Below are 13,589 nucleotides of genomic sequence, written 5' to 3'. Positions count from 1 at the left end.
ACTGACGGGCTAAATCAGGAGGTAACACCTTATGAGGTTGGGATATAACGTTGCTTTTATTATTCTAGAGTTGTGCACATCGTCTGGGGACCAGGAGTGCAAGGGAGGGGTTGGGCCTTTCACTGTCATACTTAAGACCCACTCACAGTAATACTCACTTCTATATTTGAGAGACTTTAGTACCTCTGAGGACACAGTTGTGATTCCTCTGAATTCAAAGCTAAGACTCCAAGAATCCCAACTAATTTATTAACAAGGCATGAAATATACTTCCTACTTCCTTCCCGAAAAAAACTATGTGCAATTCAAGTCAGCTGAGAGATGACTCAGAAGTAAGGGTTCAAGAATGGCAAGTAATGATGTAAAGAGGTTAATCATATATTATGTTGATCCATATGAAATTACCAATATATATGACCATTTTTTACCTATAAAACACAATTTCACATGATTCTCTCCTACAGTATTAAAAAAAATGTAAAATAATTAACCATACATATAATCCAACAGCATACACAGTTTTTGGAAGAAGTATAAACAACAAAGTAGATCATATAGAGCTTATTAGAGAATTAAACTAATATGAAAAGAAACACATTCTAATATGTGGGTAGGAGTCTCAGTAACAGTCTTTGTGAGGCAGACTTAAAACACAGTGGCCATCCTACTCCTACTTGGTGAGACTGGAGTGGCCAAAAATGATCATCTTATGCTTGTTAATGGAGGGCTTAAACACCTGAACAAACGGCATTTTATAATATCCAACTTAAAAACTATAATGCTAAAATCTAAGAACTCATTATTTAAAGATGCAGGGGGGGAAGGTGGGGAGAGGAGCCATTCCAGGTGTTCCACTAAAAAAAATACTGCATGTAAAAAGGAAGAAAAGAACAAAAAAGGGAAATGGCAGAAGGATAAAACATACTTTATAAGTATACAGACACAGAAATGACTATCTTGACCAAAGATGTTAGCAAGAACTCAAAAATTTATGAAAATATCACCACTAAAGAAGAGCTTAAAGCAAAGATCCAAGTGCATACAAAATAAATAAATTTCACAAAAGGAAATAAAAACTAGTGTGTTAGACGTAGAAAACCGGAAATAAGTAGAAAAGAAAAACAAAACCATCATAGAAATGAAAAGTCATACGGGAGATAACTAATGAAGAACTGACACTATTTGAAAAAACTAAGGATCATAGAGAAAAGTCTGAGAGAAGTGGGAAAAAATCAAATTGGAACGTACTAAGAGTATAAAAAGATTATAGGGAAAACAGGTATGAAAGGTAGGTGAAGGAGATCAAACATTGGCATAACTGATATTCCTGAAGGAAGGAACTGCATATATGAAATAGAGAACATTTTCAAAAATATCACTAAGACAACTTTCCTGAAATAAAAGAAATTTTACAGACAGAAAGGGTATATATCATGTCTCGGGAAAAACTAATACAGAAAATTACCACTGAAGTTAGTGGACTTTAAAGATGAAGATTTTTAAACGCAAGAACTCACAGAATGTAATTCTCACAAACCATTTCTGAAGGACTACTAGATAAAGACGACAGCCTACCAAGAAATGGAGCAATTTCCCCAAAAAGAAGACTAGTGCTGAGTACTGGATCCACTTCTGTTGGGATGGAAAGGTGAAAGGAAAGGAGGACAAAAGTAAGCAGGTGATGATGGACCTAATATTCGTCAGAACAAGTCAGGTCAGTCATTAGATCTTTGCTGAAATTTAAAGTAAAAAAAAAACCCTGTCTTTTATTTAATTTTATTGTTGCTTTGTGTTCTGGCAAAATTTTTTCACCAGGCTCTATTCTGAGTCCAAAGAACCTTGATTTGTTCATTGAAATTATAACATGGCCTATAAAAACAAAATTATATTTTGATTAGGGCCTCCAAATGTGATCAATGACTCCAAGTTTCTATTAGTAGTAATTAACATTTATTTTACTAAGTTGCAGAGAATGTTTCTCAAATATCATATTTAAATAAATTTATTATAGGTTTTCACTCAAGATGCATTTGATAGTAGCATAGACTAGATAGCTTGCAGGAGATAAAAATCTAACAGGTCAGCAATAAGAGCTCATGTATTCAGACCCTAGATGCCTCAGAAAAAATCATATGCTGTCTACTTATAAATTCTGCCATCACCCTAAAAACCAAAATACCTTGGGATCTAAACAAAAGCAGAAGCTAGTAAGGAACTGACTTACACATTGTGTATTTCTCTTACAGAAGGATTTGTTTTATATTTTTATTTCAGTGCAAATTTTATTTTAAATGAATACTGAAAGTAACTTTCCCTTTCATGTGTTACAGTTTAAATATTACAACTTTCTAAGCCGTTTCTGTCTTCTATTCACTGTCTGAAAAGATGATAACAGCTGCTTTAGGACAACTATGATTCAATGTTGCATCAAAATGTCTGGCCAGGGGCTTCCCTGGTAGCGCAGTGGATAAGAATCCACCTGCCAATGCAGGGGACACGGGTTCAATCCCTGGTCCGGGAAGACCCCACATGCTGTGGAGCAACTAAGCCCAGGAGCCACAACTACTGAGCCTGCACTCTAGAGTCCACGAGCCACAGCTACTGAAGCCCATGCGCCTAGAGCCCGTGCCCTGCAACAAGAGAAGCCACTGCAATGAGAAGCCCGCACACCACAACCAAGAGTAGTCCCTGCTTGCCGCAACTAGAGAAAGCCTGCATGCAGCAATGAAGACCCAACGCAGCCAATAAATAAATAAATAAATAAATAAATAAATAAATTTTTTAAATGGCCAATTCTCTTAAAAAGCAACCTACTCTGCACTAAAATATGTCCTTCAAAAATAACTTGGGGGACTTCCCTGGTGGCACAGTGATTAAGAATCCGCCTGCCAATGCAGGGGACACGGGTTCAAGCCCTGGTCCAGGAAGATCCCACATGCCGCAGAGCAACTAAGTCCGTGCGCTACAACTCCTGAGCCTGCTCTCTAGAGCCGGCGAGACACAACTACTGAAGCCCGCAGGCCTAGAGCCTGTGCTCGGCAACAAGAGAAGCCACCGCAGTGAGAAGCCCGCGCACCACAACTAAGAGTAGCCCCTGCTCGCCCCAACTAGGGAAAGCCCGCACACAGCAACGAAGACCCAACACAGCCAAAAATAAATAAATTAATTTTAAAAAAATAAAAATAAAAGTTATGATTGATAAAGAATTAAAAAAAAAAACAAACCAAATAACTTGGAAACTCTCACAGCCAAGAGGACCCTAAAGAGACATGACAACTAAATGTGATATACAGGTATTCTAAATGGGAGCCCTGAACAGAAAAAGGACGTTAGATTTTTTTTTTTTTAAATCAAGGATTTCTGAATAAAAGTATGGACCCTAGTTAATAATAACATATTAGTTTTGGTTCATTAACTGTAACGAATGCACCATACTACATGTTAACAACAGGGGAAACTAGGTGCGGGGGTATATGAGAACTCTCTGTACTATCTTGACAATTTTTCTGTAAATATAAAACCGTTCTAAAAAATAAAACTGAGACAAATGAGTAAAAGAAGTTATCTAGATTTCCACTAATAGGTAAATGATAAACTGAACCATGGCATATTTGTTCAACTGAGTATTATGCATTTAAAAAATAATTTTGAAGATGTAGCAACATAAAAATGACTATGACATAAAGTAAAAAAATAAAATATATTTAGGAATAGTATAATTTAACTATGTAAAAACATTTATGAAAAGATTAAAAGGGAATGGTGTTGATTTTTTTTAGAGAAAAAGGATTATGAGTGACTATTTTCTCTATTTTCTAAACTTCCTTTAACGTTGTAACATTTTTAATTTAAAAATTATAGAAACATTTATTATAATGAAACTATGGTGCCCAGTGCTGGTTGCCTAACCAACATTCAATCCCCTCTTCCTCCTTCCTAATAGAAACCTAATCTTCTTCATAGAGGGAACTCATCTCATCTTTAGAGCTTCATTATTCTAATAAAATCAGAGCATAGCTCCCCTGCAGACCATAATCGATATCATGGTTGGTGGACAGAATTTCCCCCTTCCTTGTTTGATGTGATCAAGAAAGCATGCAGCTTGACCACACTGGCAGCCATCTTCACAGCCGTAGAGAATCCACTGCTAGATCACTGAAAACAGCAAAGGGCAATCTGATAATATCAAGTCACTGACTATACTAGGCCTGAAGCCTGCACAACCTCTGGATTCCCACTTATGTGAGATAATATATTCCCTTATTATTTAAGTCACTTTGGGTCAGGGTTTTCTATCACTTGGTGCTAAAAGCATCCTAACTAATATAAAAATATTTTAAAATATCTTCCATGAGAAGCAAACTTTCCTTTCCTTCCATTCACTCTGCAACAGAAAATATAAAGCTCTTACTACCAAAAATAAAATCTCAGGACTGTTCACATCATATATCTTGTAGATATTCAGTACACACTGACATGGTACTGCTGGTTCTAGAGCATAAAAATACTATTAATGGCTCCTTCCTTAAGCAATGTATTTCTATCTTAAAGCCACTCCCTTTATGATTTCCATGTTGAACCAGGCCCCCCAAAAATAAAACAAGCTCATTTCACCTTCATGGAATACAGCAGCAAGACCAAGAAGTCATCCCTTCCCCAGAGCAGATCTCTCTCCTCAGTATTATCACTCTCCTTTGATTATATCTCCTTTCTGGCACATGCCTCTTTCTAGCTGTGTAATAGTGGTTTAGGTATTGTACAGCTCTTATTTATTATAGATGAGGAGAATCATCCTAAAGAGAATAAACATTTCTTTGTTTCTGCATCTTACACTGATGCTTGTTCATCTTAAGTGCCCAATACATGATGGTTGAATAAATAAACAAATTAATGTTCTTGAGCCTGCAAAAAAGGCATTCTATTCCTCCTTGAAACTCCAAAGGAAAACTAAGAAAACTGAAGATGGTAAAAAAATAAATAAAACCCAAAACATGGATCTAGGTAAACACTTGAGTCCTTTAATAACCAGCTGCCACGTTAGCAAAGTTATTAATACTAATATCAAAAAAATCAGGAACAAGAAAAAAATGCCTGCTACTATTTCTTTCACTCAAAATTGAACTGTCATTACTTATTTGTGTGGAAAATATCTCCTTCCCAATTGTGAGTTGCCAGTTCAGGAAGATTTGAAAAAGAAATAAAAGTTTTAGGGATTTGAATTGAAGAAACAAATCTGTTTACCAATGATATGATTATCTACATTAAAAATCCAAAGAAAACTATACCCAAAGTATTAAAATTAATAAGGGGATTTAGCAAGGTGTCTGGATAAAGAATTAATATACAAAAATTAACTGTAATTTTATATACCAGCACCAAAAAGTTAGAAAATGCAACTTAAAGTGTCTGTTCTTCAGAAGTTAACATTAACAACATGAAAAGACAACTCTTAAACCAAGGAAAAGATATTTTCCGTATTATTAGCTGCTAAAAGACTACTTTCTAGAATATTTTTTTAAACTCCAAAAAATCAAATGACAAACAGCCCAATTAAAAAAGAATGCTAAAATGAGTGAGTGAAAGTTTAAGCAAAAAGAGAATTGCAGAGTTTCAAAAAATATCTCCCAGAATATAGTATAGTATTTACAAGGGAAAATAGTAAGTTAGGAATTCTGGCAGATACCATCTTAGCCAAGTGATCAAGGTTAACTTCACCAGTATACATACTGATATCACGTACCCCCTGATATGATGTACATCACTTTGTGGTATCCTTCCCAATAATGCTTAATCTCAATCTAATCATGAGAAGACATTAGACAAACCCAAACTGAGAAACATTCAAAATCACTGACCAGTACTCTTCAAAAGTGTCAAGGTCATGAAAGACAAGGCTGAGGAATTATCACAAATTGGAAAAACTACAGTGACATGACAACTGCAATGTAGGATCCTGGACCAGATGCTCAAACAGAAAAAGGAGGTTAGTGGAAAACCTGATAAGATCTGAATAAATCCTATACTTTATTTAACAGTATTGTACCAAAGTTAATGTCTTAGTTTTGGTAAATATTCTATGATAATATAAAGATGTTCACATAAGGAGAAGCTGGGTAAAGGGGATACAGGAACTCTCTGTACCATTTTTGCAATTTTAAATCTAAATTATCTAAACAAAAAAATTAACTCTGAAAAAAATGAGTAAAAACATTAAAGATAATCTCTAGGAGAGGAAACATAATGACCATAAATATATGAAAAGGTGCGCAATCTCATCAGTAATTAGGAAAATACAAATTGAAATCACAATGAGATACCATTTTACATCCACTTGTTTGGCAAAAACTGAAGAGTCTAACAATATCACATGTTGATAAGAATGTGAAGCAATGGAGTTTAAACACTGCTGGTAGGACTAAAAACGGGTACCGCCACTTTGGAAAATGATTTGGCTGTAAAGTTGTAAAGTTAAACATGCACATATGTATCACAGATGATGCAGTAATTTTACTCTTAAGTAGAGTCTAGAGAAACCAGTTAGTAAGCACTGGAATGTTCATAGGAGCATCGTTTATAATAGCAAAAACCTTGGTTCAACCCAAATATGCACTGCTAGATAAACAAATTATAGTATATTTCAGGAAATAGAAATATTATGAATTAAAATGAATGAAATATATGAATATATCTTGGAAACATAATGTTAAATGAAAAAAAAGCAAGTCGCAGAAGAATCTGTGTAGCATGGTATTTTTTATAAGGTTCAAAAACAAGCAAAAACTAACACTTTCAGGGATATAAATATGGGTAAATTATAAAGAAAAGTGTATGTTTGAGACAGTGGTTACCTCCTGGGAAAAAATTAGGGGTTAGGACAGAGAGGAACACACAGGGAGCTTCAACAGTATTGTGACAGATTTCTTAATCTGGGTGGTGAGTTCAAGGGTTGGTTTAAATACAAGAATTCAAAAATTACATAAGTGTTACATGTATTCTTTTATCTGTGAAACATACTTTGCAATTAATATTAATAAATATTTTTTTAATAAAGGAAACCTCATTTTATTTATTTCTTTATGTATGTATGTATGTATGTCTGCATTGGGTCTTTGTTGCCGTGCACGGGCTTTCTCTAGTTGCGGCGAGCGGGGGCTAGTCTTTGTTGTGGTGTGCGGGCTTCTCACTGCGGTGGCTTCTCTTGTTGTGGAGCACAGGCTCTAGGCGCACGGGCTTCAGTAGTTGTGGCACGCGGGCTCAGCAGTTGTGGCTCACAGGCTCTAGAGCGCAGACTCAGTAGTCATGGCGCACGGGCTTAGTTGCTCCGCCAGTGCCCCACAACTGCTTCCTGGGATCTTCCTGGACCAGGGCTCAAACCCGTGTCCCCTGCATTGGCAGGTAAATTCTTAACCACTGCACCACCAGGGAAGTCCAATAAATATTTTAAAACAATATTTTAGACAAATATATACCCAACCCTTAATAGTGATTATTTCAGGGGATGAAATTCTGGAAAATTTTCACTTTCTATAGCACATGTTTTAAATAATCTTAATATCAAATATATAATGAGTATGTATTGGAAAAAACTGCAATTTTTAAAAAATTTTGATACTGCAATAACAAATAGTTGTGAGATAGAAAGTTTTCCTCATTAGAATAATTTATAATGATCACTACCTCAATTTTTTTCACTCACCAGAGTTCCTCCACAAATACTGTTCCCATTCACAATCGCTGTTACAACTGGGTCCTACTGTAAGATTAATCAGGACAGTACTGAAACATTCCCAGCTTCTTACACTTGGGAGTTGTGTGTATGTGCAAACATTCTCAACAAATAAGCATTAGGTCCACTGTTCTGCGTAATGTGCTAGTAAAAACCTTACTGAGGGAAGGGCCCAGCTACCGATAGAAGAAATTAAGACAGGAAAGTCCTTCGAATTGGTCTCTGTGCCTTAAAGAAAATAGGAACACTTAACAGTCAACATTAGTGTTGCAAGCCATTCATCCTCCTTCCTCTACCACACAGCCTCATAAAGTTTTAGCCTTAAAACTAGGCTATACACAGGAAGGCAGTCATACATTCTTGGAGTGATTATCACTATCATTATCGCTCTCACATAAATGCTTTCATGCATATTGGCCTATGTTGGAAACCCCATGCAAACAGATACAATGGTATATCAGATCCCTGAGAACCTGCAAGTGGAGAACAATCAAAACATGGCCACACCCAGAACTTCAGTAACAATACACAGTGAAAACAAAGTATGGCAAATACTTGAGCTGTATATTTTAGGTATTATTTTCTATAATCAGGAGGAAAGAACATATCATTTCCCTTTTTCTGGCTCAGTATTATGATGCAGCAGAAGGCAGCAGGTAAGGAATTGGGGACTTTAAAAAAAAAAGTGTGGGCAGATCAGTGATGACAGAATGTGGAAGAGAAGCAAGGCTCAATAACACTGACTGATTTTAGGGAAGGCCCTAAAGATTCAGAGTGAAGAGCTTAATGTCAATGTGAAGGGAGCAAAGAGGAGGCTGATGGTAGCTACGGTTCTCTAATACTTTAAAATAATATTTTCAAGAAGACTGTGGATGAAGCTGACAACCGTGGAAGAAGGGTTAATGATTGCACACGGTACAAGGAAGGAACAATTTGTAAACAAAGCCTGCATCAGGACCACTCTCCTCCATTCCTTTTACTTTTGCTCTGTTTTGACAAAGATGCTCTCAGTGTTGAAGACATTAGCTTTTACCAAAGCGGATCCTTCCAGGCCACCAGGTGGAGCCCAACAGTCACAAAAAAGAGCCCCCTCCTCAGCCTGATTTGCTTTTTGTCTACCAGCCAAGCTAGAGCCACACCCCCCCGAAAAGGACTTATAAAGTCTAAGTTTGGTAACACAAGTTTTTAGGATTACATAACACAGCCTCTTCCTCAGAAGAGTCTTCAGATACGAACATTCTCTTGAAAAGGTGAAATACTCTTTGCACAGGGGGAAGGACTAGCTAGAGCTATTTTTCAATTTGCAAATCTTGTAGGCTATGCCTCAATGAAACAAACTAATTTATCCTGTTTGTTTTTTCTACCAACCTAGTTACTGTTTCATTTTCCTAAATACAGTTTAATGTAATTTAATGATCACCTCCCCAATTCATATCTACCTCATAAGAAATTCGGTATCTATCAAACCTGAATGGAAGAGTAAAAGTATTTGCTTCTGTTAGTCAACAAATATTTCTGATTGTCTGATTACTGACACCTTATAGGTGCAAAGGTGGGAGTTGAAGAAGATACCAGAACAGACCCCCTTCCCCATCAACCACTTCTTCCCCACCACACACATCGTCAATCAGAACTTCCCTTCCTCTCCTTTCACCTCACCCGGTCACTCTCTCCAATGGAAGCTGCTGTCCTTCATTCTCTTAAAATGAGCAGTACTATGACATTAAGCCTAGACAATCCATGTTCAACCAAAAATTTCTCAACCCTGCTATACATGCACTGACCTATTCATTTTCCTCCTTCCCATCCCTTAAAGCTACCAAAGTTTGCTAGAGAAAGTAATATAAATATGTCAGTTTGCTCTAGGTCAATTCATGTCATAGATCTTTAGTTAGTCTTCAGTGTTGCCAAGAAACACTATTATGTTTTTCACAGTAGCTGCTGTAAAACTTTTCCATTTTCTTCAAGATTTATCCTTAAATATTCCAGAAGAAGAAACCATGATAAATCTAGGAGAAAGTGACCTTGATATCTCCATGTGCATGACATCCTGGAAGAGAAGGCTGGGACTGTAAACTCTATACTTTAGGATAGCAGATTTCACAAAGGTCTGAGAAAGTATAAGCATGAATTCCACTGCAAGAGTTTCTAAAGGGAAGGATGATTTAAGAGAGTTGAGAAGCTCTTAAAACTATAAGTCTGATTATATAATTACAAATCATTCCAGCAAGGAAGCCAATGTGGCTTTTTAAGTATCTTGGACAAGAATCTAGTACTAAATATAAAAAGTACTAAGTACGTTGTGATGCATAACAAAAAGCAGTGATCCCGAAAAGCCAGTAAGGGTTCACTAAGAACAGATTACCCTTAGATTTTTGATAGCATTACAGGACTAAGGTTCATCAAAGTGTGGCATGTAACGTATAGAGGTGAATAAGGTTCAACTGAAATCTCTCATGGCAATTCCAAGAACAAGATAAAAAATAACTTTTAACAACTACAGGTCTCTAGTACTATAATTCTCTTTGGGCTTCCCTTAACTGGAGGCACCAAAGTGCCACTGGGAGTGCCAGAGAAGCAATGCTTACACTGAAGGGGGCACCAAGACTGATGGCCTCCTGAAGGCCCCTTCCAAAGCTACTGAAATTATACATTCTATTAATGTGCACATGCTACTTAACCTTTTTGTTAAAGATTCTAAATGTGGGGTTCTCCACCTGCGGTTATATACTGACTGTATATTGTTATCAAGTGTTGATTTTGAAACCATAGAACCTGGTTCTCATCACTTTCTGTTCTAAACTACTCCTGTGTTTTCTAGCTTGATTTATGGTACAACATCTTCCTAGCCAACACGGCTGAAGACCTTGGGGTCATCAAATCATTTTCACCTACCCATCTGACCAGCCAGCAAACATTCACTGAGCATCCCTGTCCTAAAGAAGTTCATGGCCAAGTAAATAACTTACATAAGCAATTACAATACAAACAGATGAGAGCTTTGAGAGTGGTATTATTAGAAACTACGGGAGCACCATGACGGAGGACTCAGTGAGGCGACGTTTTCCGAGTAGACGACCGAGTTAAGTTTCAAAGTTGAGTATTTCACTAAATAAACACTGGGGAGAGGAGAAAGCCGCTGCTGGGAAAGGAAGTGTAGTGTGCAGAAGTCTGGAGCTAGGAACACAGTTAGCAATGAAACGGCAAGCAATGAGGCATAAGTGAAGGGAATGGTAGGAGATGAAGTTGTCCTTGATGAATTACGATTAGATGCCATCATCTAACCAATTACGCAAGTCAGAGGCCTGAGAGTTCATTCAAGGTTCTGTCCTTCTCTTTCATGCCCCACTTCCAATTGGTTACCATGTCTGAGAAAATTTACCTTCTTCATCTCCCCTGACTCTTTTCATTCCTTTTGCTTCCCTCACCGCAGCTCCTTTACTGCAGGCTCTCCCGCCCATCTTAGTGCGACAGCCTACTGCTTGCTTTCAGTCATGGCCCTTCCCACCCACTCTGGACCCTGAATCAGAGTGATCTTTTAGCAAAGAGGCTTCCACTCTCCCAGAAGCAACCCTGGATTTCCCCCTTCATCCACCTCCTCTAAGCTTCCAGAAAATTATTATATTCCTATGGAAGAGCTTACAACACTCTGCTTTGCACCACAGCTAGAGCTCAAAGAGACAGGACATTCAGTCCATCTGCTTTACCCACACTCTTTGCCAGAGAGTTGAGTCCCCCAGTCCCTGATAATGGGGCAGTGGATCGCAGGACCTCGGACCCCTACCTCTGTTTAAAACTATTAGGCAAATAACTCTCTCAAGAGACCAATAAAGATCTTCTACCCTAGGAATTCTGTGTTGTGCTGTAGACTACAGTGTGTGACCTGCAGAGGACTGGCAGTACCATTTGGGGGCCATGTACGCTATCAAGCAGGTAAGTGGCTATTGTGTAGAGAAAAGCAGACGAATACAACTCATGTGCAGAAAGCGGTAGAGAAAAGATACCATGTGGTGGCTGGACTGGTCAGGGTGGTTGAGAGAGAAGCTGTGACTCCTTTGCCACCCTGTTAGTTCTGAGCTCCTCATGAGACCTGCCTACGCTTACTGCCCTGGGTTTTAGGTGAACCACCAATGTCTTATATTAATCACCACTTTTATTTAAATTAGATCAAGTAGGATTCCATTTCTTAGAATCAAATTAATCCTAGGACATTTATGTAAACTCCTTCTGCATTAGGTTATCATTTCTTTAAATAAAGAAACCACAGCTTGTTTACCTTTGTATTTCTCACACAATACAGCAGTGACTTACACATATGATTAACACCTGTCTTTGTGAACTGAATTTAACTACAGAAGAAGTAAATGACTTTGGACTTGAATAATCAGCAGCAATTATATAGGCAGAAGTTCAATAATTTTTAAGGGTAGAGTGCTGGAGCAGGGAAGAAATTCAAAAGAAAGGCGCTTCGGTTAAACTTGGTTTTTAGGCATGGTTTCTATGCTTTCACATTCATACCCAGAGCAAGTACTACCTTCACGCTCCGGGTCAGAACCTGGCAAAGATGAGAGAGGAAACCCAAGCGGTCACAGCACAGCATGTTCTGACTGGGAAACGGTGACCTCAGCTCCTAAAGATCAGTAACAGATAGCCAGAACAAACTAGCAAGGCGACCACCAACAGGCAACAGCTGCACCACGCACCCCTCACGAGACAGATGTCAGCTGAGAACTTCATCATGAAAACCCGCCACTTTTTATTTCTTGAGATAAATTTTCTCTTTTCCACAAAGATTTTAAAAGGCTTATTTCCATAAAAGACAATTTGGAATGTCTCTATAGTAAAAAGGTAGAGAAAAAGCACAGTTTTCCATCTAAGTATGAGAATCTTCAAACTTTTGCATTTTGAAAAATAGATGATTAATATATGGTTATTATTTAAAAATATTCTTTCTTTAGATTCAGAGAATGTCCTTGCTGCTTCAAAGGCCTGACTCCTTTTTTGATTATTGTTGTACTTTACCCACAAGAAAAGAGTTCTTGATGAAGTAAGGGAGCATCTGTTAAAAAAAGCACCTGAAGGGCCATCTGAGTAATAAGAGAAACTCATTCTGTGAAGATTTCCTGACTACACCCTTACAGCTCAAAAACTAAGGAAACAGCCCAATCAAGTATACACAATGGGATATGACAGAAAGGCAGATAAAAGACAAGGCTGGATTTCCTGCCTTGATGTGAAAGTGTTCCCTTTTCACTGCCAAGCAGAGTGTGGCGGGCACAATCACCAGGGCCAGGTGGCACAGCCATTATCGAGCCTTTTGAGTGGATGGTGAGAAACTGGCAAGCCGCTGAGAAGGGCTATTTAGGGCTCAAGGGGTTGACGTCACTTTTGGATAATGAGTTAGGCTTCAAAATGATGACATTGCAATCCCACCACTTGAGAGCAAAAAAGAAAGTGCAACTGTTCCTGAGTGGCTCTGAGATCATCTAAATCACAGTGATCTTCGTATCACTGAGAAAGTGGTCCAGGATAGTATTTCTTAAATTGCATTAGGACACACAGATTTGATTTGGTTTACTTCACTAACCATAAAAGGCTAAGCAGGGAATAAACCTCATCAAAGCAGCACATTGTGGCCATCCATTCAGTGTCGGCACTCATAATCACGGAACATTCTCAGGAGGGTCCATCCTGTACAAGTTAGATGACCAACAAGCAAGTCACCAAATTAGACTAAAAGTAGTGTCAGAGCAAATTGTTCTAGCTTGTATGCCTTTATTTTCATTTCCTAAAATGAAACCTAAGCATAAACCAGACACCATCTATAATAAAGGGCTACAGATATAGGTAAAACTTAATACCA

At 37.8% G+C, this 13,589-nt stretch overlaps 1 protein-coding gene across 2 annotated transcripts in view; it reads right to left on the bottom strand.

The window, feature by feature from the left end:
* DIS3L2 (DIS3 like 3'-5' exoribonuclease 2) overlaps positions 1–13,589 on the bottom strand; it is a 380,422-nt gene that overhangs the window by 199,860 nt on the left and 166,973 nt on the right. The window lies entirely within an intron of this gene.

Source organism: Balaenoptera physalus (assembly GCF_965194825.1).
Source record: "Balaenoptera physalus genome assembly, chromosome: 6".
Classification (NCBI taxonomy): Eukaryota; Metazoa; Chordata; class Mammalia; order Artiodactyla; family Balaenopteridae; genus Balaenoptera; species Balaenoptera physalus.
This window is presented reverse-complemented; position numbering and strand designations above follow the sequence as displayed.